Source organism: Oryctolagus cuniculus, chromosome 7, assembly GCF_964237555.1.
Source record: "Oryctolagus cuniculus chromosome 7, mOryCun1.1, whole genome shotgun sequence".
Classification (NCBI taxonomy): Eukaryota; Metazoa; Chordata; class Mammalia; order Lagomorpha; family Leporidae; genus Oryctolagus; species Oryctolagus cuniculus.
In genome coordinates this window covers 105,072,947-105,080,478 of record NC_091438.1, presented here as the reverse complement: position 1 = coordinate 105,080,478, position 7,532 = coordinate 105,072,947, and the positions used below count along the sequence as shown (strand labels likewise).

The 7,532-nt window shown below is 47.9% G+C and overlaps 1 pseudogene; it reads left to right on the top strand.

The window, feature by feature from the left end:
• The first annotated feature begins 3,347 nt into the window (after window positions 1–3,347).
• LOC100349928 (small ribosomal subunit protein eS19 pseudogene) lies at window positions 3,348–6,876 on the top strand (annotated as a pseudogene).
• Window positions 6,877–7,532: the final 656 nt, after the last annotated feature.

Genomic DNA, 7,532 nt, shown 5'->3' with positions numbered 1-7,532 from the left:
CACATTCAACAGCCATGTTGTTATTGTGCCAAAGCTGCTGTAGCACACCGACAGCTTGGGCGGCTGCGATGGGGGTATTATGCATTCCCAAAGCAGCGTTGCTCTGCCTGGAGTTAATGATAGCCTTGATTCTATCATTCATTCCAGAAGCCATTTGTACACCAGGCACTGCCTTGGGTACTTACTTATATCATTTCCTTTGAACCTGCAGCAACCTTAAGAAGCAAGTGTTATTGTCCCCATTTTATAGATGCAGAAACTGAGGCTTGAGGTTGCTGTGTAACTTCTCCAACACCAGGAAGCTGCTTTTATTGCTACACCCACTGCTGAGAGTCTGACTCAGTGTGTCTGGCCCAGACTCAGATGATCCCTAAGGCTCTCCCTGGCTGCCAAATCTGTGAAGATGAGAGAGTCCCTATGTGCCAGCTATACAGTTTAGTCAAGAAAGGCATGAAAATAAATATAAAAGCATGGTTTTTAAAAATAGATTTATTTTACTTTATTTAACAGGCAGAGTGACAGAGACAGAAAGAGAGTTCTTCCATCTGCATCTGCTGGTTCACTCCCCAAGTGACCACAATGGCTGGGGCTTCTGCTGAAGCCAGGAGCCTGGAACTTCATCCAGGCCTCCCATGTAAGTGGCTGGGCCCTTGTACTTGAGCCACTATTTGAGCCACTACTTTCCCAGGTGCATTAGCAGGGGGCTGAATTGGAAGTGGAGCTGCTAGAGCTCAAACTATTACTCTAATATGGGGTGCCAGCCTCTAAAAATGTGTTTTTTTTTTTAATCAGTGAATTAATAAATTATCCATTGTTACATAATGAATTATCCCCCAAACTTTGTGGCTTCAGTGAACAACCATTTTTATCTCACAGTTCCTGTGGGTCAGGAACTCAGCAGGGCTTGACTGACTGGCTTTGGCTCAGGGTGTCTCGCGGAGTCAACCTGTTGCCGGGGCTGTGATCATCCGAAGGCTTCACCAGGGCTGAGGGATTCCCTTGGAAGACGACTCATTCAGTGGCTGTGGGCAGGAGAGAGGGCAATGCCTTTGATGTCCTAGTCTCCAGAGCTTCACATGTTCATTTCTGCTTTGCCTGTGTCTTAGGAAAGAGTCACCGAGTTCAGTCCACACACAAGAAGAAGAGAAATAGGATGTCCTACTTGCAGACACTAGTGTCAAAGAATTTGTGGAGGGGTAGGCATTGTGGTGCAGTGGGTTAAGCTGCCACTTGAGATGTCTGCAGCCTATATTGGAGGATCTGGGTTCAGGTCCTGCCTCTGCTTCCCATTCAGCTTTCTGCAAATGCACACCCTGGGATGCAGCGGATGATGCTCCAAGTGCTTAGGTCCCTGCCACCCATGTGGGAAACCCAGGTGGAGTTCCAGGCCCTTGCCTGTGACCTGGCCCAGCCCTGGCTATTGTGGGCATTTAGGGAAAGAATCAGCAGATGCAAGATCTGTCTGTGTGTCTGTGTCCCTCTGTTGTTCTGCTGTTCAAATGAATAAATACATTTTAAAAAGATAATTTGTGGATGTATTTTAACACACCACAGGGGTGCTACCCATGCCTCTTGTGGGATGGAGCAGTATTACTCTCCTGAAGAATTCAATCAAGATCACTCAATAGTTGCAAATTACACTGAGCAATGAAAGTTCTAGACAAAGGGTCGTGTTTCTGCAGTGTCCTGATAAACTTGCAGGGTGAGGCTGGGCACTTGGTGCATGGCCAAGGAAACTGGAATGCTGGGTATGAGTCTGAGCTCCACCCTTGATTGCAGCTTCTTGCTAATGCACACTCTGGGAGGCAGCGGGTGATGGCTCAGGTATCTGAGCCCCTGACAACTACTGAGATGAAGTTTTCAGCTCCTGGCCCAGCCTTGGCTGTTGCAGGCGTTTGGGAAGTAAAGCAGCAGGTAGGGGGATTTCTCTCCCTCTATCTCTCTTACACACACACACACAATAAGTAAATAAAAATTAAGAAAATAAAGACAGCTTATTTTTCAAAATTCAGCACGGTTTTTATGACTTTTAGCTCAATAAATAGTCGATATCAGAATATATCCAAGCTGGAAAGAACCACCTGGGTTATCCAGTAATTAGATTTTAGCCTCTTCTCCTTTGCTGTAAAGATGAGCAACTTGAGAACCAAGGGGAAAAAGGAATATTTGCTAAGAACGCACACTCCATGTTTCCGACACTGTGCTAAATGCCTTGGCTGTACTGTTTTATTAAATTGTCCTAGCCTACTTATAATCATCCTTGCTTTACTGATGAGGAAAACAAGGATCAGAGAAGCAGCTGGTGTTTTTCCAGATCAGAGAGCTGCCGAGTTTTGAAGGCACTGCTAAAATCTCTATCTTTTAGGTACCAGCCGGAACCACGTTCCTTACCTCCCCAGGATGTGAGAGCAGAGTTGGCCAAGACCTTGATATCACATCCCTGGGATCAAGGTGAAGGTGAAGGTTTTCTGTCTGCATATTCAGGCTTCTGTAGGTCTTACTCACTTTCTTCTTGCTTGGCCTATGTTCAACTTGAGATTCTCCTCTAGTAACCACACACGAACATTTGAAGTTACAGAAGACAGCACCCCACTGCGTGTCACCTCACTCTCAAACAGGGTTTGTGCATTTTAATGTGTGTAGATGCTGAGTTATGACGGGTAGGTCCCACTGCGGGATGGCTTTATGGGGTATCTTGGGCCTTTTACAGATTCTTCCCATGTCAGAGAGTTTTAAGAGCAGGACCTCATTTCAGGGAATCATGATTAGACAGTCTTCCCTGAGGCTGTTGGCCACGTATTGTGCAAAGTCTTTCCATATGGACTCTAAATTTAAAAGTCACCTTAACAGACGTTATAGTTATAAAATCAGTTAGGGTTCTTGGTGACACATGCCAAAATGGCATGACCTAAAGGGGCATTCATTGAAAAGTCCAAGTGCAGTTGGTTTCAGGTGTAGCCTGATGCAGAAAGTAAAATCTTCCAGAAGGATTGGAATTCTCTTTCATCGCTTAACCCAGCTTAGTCCGTACTGACTTCATCCTCAGACTGTCTGAGTAGGTCCCTGGACCTGACCCTAGCACAGGAGGAATGCAGTGTTCTCACTGGCCGGGCCTGGATCACATGATCTTCCTGGATAAGGGCATGGGGGAGAGTAGAGGCTGCCACAGGAAAGCCAGAGACTCACTGGCTGCAAGAAGGAAGAGACGTTGCCGATCAATGCCAACCACAAACCCTTGGGCTCGCACTCTGCACACAACTCTGTACTGGCCTGCTACATGCATGATCCCAAGTAATCTTCATAAACAACCCCAGGAGATGTGTATTAGTGTGACTCCCATACAGCGGATGAGGAAACGAGGCTCAGAGGGTTTAAGTACCACGCTCAAGGTCATACAGACGGTAAGGGGCAGAGCTGGGTTTGAACTGGTTCCATCTGTTCTAACAGCTATTCTTGTTCTGTTACATGATGCTGCCTGGGGCATCAGCTTCCTATAAATCATACAGAATGGAAACATCAGGCCTTTTTTTTTAAAAAAAGTTTATTTATTTATTTGAAAGGCAGAGTTATAGAAAGGGAAAAGCAGAGGGAGGGAGGGAGAGAGAGAGACAGAGAGAAAGAAAGGTCTTCCTTCCATTTGTTCACCCCCCAAATGGCCGCTATGGCCGGCGCTGTGCCGATCCGAAGCCAGGAGCCAGGTGCTTCCTCCTGGTCTCCCAGACAGGTGCAGGAGCCCAAGCACTTGGGCCATCCTCCACTGCCTTCCCGGGCCACAGTAGAGAACTGGACTGGAAGAGGAGCAACCGGGACTAGAACCCGGTGCCTATATGGGATGCCGGCGCCGCAGATGTAGGATTAACCAAGTGAGCCACAGCGCTGGCCTGAGATTTATTTATTTATTTATTTATTTGAAAGAGTTACTAATAAAGGGGGAGAGCCAGATAGAGGGGAAGATAGAGAGAGAGAGAGATCTTCCCTCCACTGGTTCACTCCCCCAGATGGCCACATCAGCCAGGACTGGGCCAGGCTAAAGCCAAGAGTTTCATCCAGGTCTCCCACACGGGTAGAAGGGACTCAACTACTTGGGTCATTTTCCGCTGCTTTTCCCAGGTGTACTAGCAGGGAGCTGGATCAGAAGTAGAGCATCTGGGACGTGAACTGTTGTTCCTATGGGATGCCAATGTCTCTGCCAGTGGCTTAATCCTCTACGTCATGACACCAGTCCTCTTTTTAATTTTTTTACATTAAAACTTTATTTAAGAGGTGCACACACGTGTGCGTGCACACACAGAGCTCTCATCTGCTGGTTCACTCCCCAAGTACCTATAAGAGCCAGGGCTGACCCAGGGCTGAAGCCAAGAGCTGGACACTCAATACAGGTCTCTCACATGGGTGACAGGGACCCAACAACTTGAGCCATCACTTGCTGCCTCCCAGGGTCTGCATTGACAGGAAGCTGGAATCAGGAGCAGGGAATCAAACCCAGGCTCACTGATTGGGATGTGGGGGTTTTATCAGCCAGGCCAAAGGCTCACTAGCTAGCTTACTCTTTTCTGAGACCCCACATGGGTGGCCCGAAGGCCATTTCTACTCTCAGAATTATATTTAAAATTAGTCACCTAAAAATCTCCATCATTTGGCTTTTCCCCAAAAGATAGGGAAAACAATTGCAAAAACATGGACTTTAAAAGCTGAATTTGAAAGACTCAGAGAAAGAAATGTAAAGGGGGAAAAAGAGATGCGGACGACAGGAAGACCACAAGAAAGACCAAAGGAAGGAGAAATATGAGAAGACGACAAGTAGGTAAGAATCAATTTAAAGACAAAGAACCTGGTTCCCATCTTTAGAATCAGAGAATCCTCAGAGGAAGATTTTAGTCTTTGAGCAAAGTTAGTGCAGGAGGATTTAAAGAATCACATTGAAAAACTGAAACGTGGGGCTGGGCATTTGGCCTAGCGGTTAAGATGCAGTTAATGATGCCTTGTTCCACATCAGAAGGCCTGAGTAGTTCAGCATCCAGCTCCACTCCTGACTTTAGCTCTCCAAAAATGAAGGTCCTGGGAGGCAGCAGTGATGCCTCAGGTAGCTGTGTTCCTGCGGTCAGTGTGGGAGATGTGGATTGTGTTCTGGGCTTCTGACTTCAGCCTGGCCCACCCCAGCCCTGGTGGTTGTGGGCATCTTGGGAGTGACCAGTTAGGTGAGAGCTCTCTATCTTTGTCTCTCTGCCTCTCAAATAAATTAAAAGGCATAAAGAAAAGCTGAAGTATGAAAAACACCTTCAGAAATCTTTGAAAGAAACGGATGTTTGTGAAGATTTCGACAAAGAAGGTCTTTTTTTTTTTTTTTTTTTTTTTTTTTTTTTTTTTTTTTGACAGGCAGAGTGCACAGTGAGAGAGACAGAGAGAAAGGTCTTCCTTTTTGCCATTGGTTCACCCTCCAATGGCCTCCACGGCCGGGGCGCTGTGGCCAGCGCACCGCACTGATCTGAAGGCAGGAGCCAGGTGCTTCTCCTGGTCTCCCATGGGGTGCAGGGCCCAAGCACTTGGGCCATCCTCCACTGCACTCCTGGGCCACAGCAGAGAGCTGGCCTGGAAGGGGGGCAACCAAGACAGAATCCGGCGCCCTGACTGGGACTAGAACCTGGTGTGCCGGCGCCGCAAGGCAGAGGATTAGCCTATTGAGCCACGGCAGCAGCCGAAGAAGGTCTTGAGAGTCACGGATATAAATGTCTGCATCATGATGGACCTGTTTCTACAACTGCAGGGTCAGAAGGATAGGATGAGGAACGGTGCAACTTTTTTTTTCTTTAAGATTTATTTATTTATTTGAAAGGCAGAGTTACACAGAGGCAGAGAGAGAGAGAGAGAGAGTTCTTCCATCCGCTGGTTCACTCCCCAGTTGGTGAAATGGTTGGAGCTGGGCCAATCTGAAGCCAGGAGCCAGGAGCTTCTTCCAGGTCTCCCACACAGGTGCAGGGGCCCAAGCATTTGGGCCATCTTCCTTTGCTTTCCCAGGCCATTTTTGCAGAGAGAACCAGTAGATGAAAATATCTCTGTGTGTGTGTGTATTGTCTTCTTCTCTCTCTCTAATTCTTTCAAATAAATAAATAAATAAATCTTTTTTTTTTTTTTTGACAGAGTGGACAGTGAGAGAGAGACAGAGAGAAAGGTCTTCTTTTTGCCCTTGGTTCACCCTCCAATGGCTGCCGTGGCCGGAAGCCAGGTACTTCTCCTGGTCTCCCATGGGGTGCAGGGCCCAAGTACTCGGGCCATCCTCCACTGCACTCCCAGGCCCTAGTAGAGAGCTGGCCTGGAAGAGGGGCAACCAGGACAGAATCCGGCACCCCAAATGGGACTAGAACCCGGTGTGCCGGCGCCGCAAGGTGGAGGATTAGCCTAGTGAGCCGCAGCGCTGGCCATAAATAAATCTTAGAGAGAAAAAGAGCCCTTTCCGCTGGGTGGCAGCCCGGAGGCCGCGGGATGCCTGTAGTTACCATAAGACGTAAACCGGCAGGAGTTCCTCAGAGCTCTGGCAGCCTTCCTCAAAATGTCCCTGAAAGGGTGGACAGGGCCAAGCTGGCCCAGCATAAGGAGTGCGCCTGCCTCAGTGAGAACTGGTTCCACACACAAGCTGCTTCCGCAGCGTGGCACCTGTACCTGGGGTTGGCTCCATGATCATGCTCTACCGGGACAACAGAGGAATGGTGTCATGCCCAGCTACTTCAGCTGCGGCTCCAACAGCATGATCTGCCGCATCCTGCAAGCCCTGGAGGGGCCGAAGATGGACCAGGACCAGGAGCCACAAACTGACACCTCAGGCACAAAGAGATCTGGACAGACTCTGGACAGGTGGCTGCTGCCAACAAGAAACATTAGAAAATTGCCGCATTCATAGAAAAAAAAAAGCAGGAATATGAATGTGAAAGAACGGGAAATACATTGGGAAAAGTGACTTTACCTTGAAGGAAATGACTCTAGGTGATAACTGTGTTTTTTAAACTCAAAACCTTCTAAGGAGAAAAGGAATAATAATGTCATTACTAGGGGGAACCTTTAAATTTTAAGACGTTGGGGGGAAAGCTGAGATAGTGTCACTTCCTAAATAATATACAATAGGCCTTACTGTTAAAAGAGAAAGCAAAATTGGGAAAATCTGGTTTAATGGACCCTCCCAGTCTACACGGCAGCAGTGTCTGAACTGAGCAGCGGTGCCCACCGTGAGGAGTTTGGGGTTCGGTGGGCCAGACACCTGCAGCTTCTTTCCTCCGGCCGTCTTCACTGGTTGAGCTCCTTGCCAGGCCTCGGTAGGCAGCTGAGTTTGCAAGCCTGACAGCTAGACCCCCGGATATTAAGGTCTCCTCCTGTGACCATTAGCATTATCTTCCTGAACCAGGATCTGCTACTTCTGAGTATTTCCTATTTCATTTCCACATTTCATCATTCCTCACTGCCTGTAGACTCACCACGGCTTGGTTCCAATCTAATTTTCCAGGCCTGCCTCCTACCAACAAGCCCCCACACCCTCCACTTCG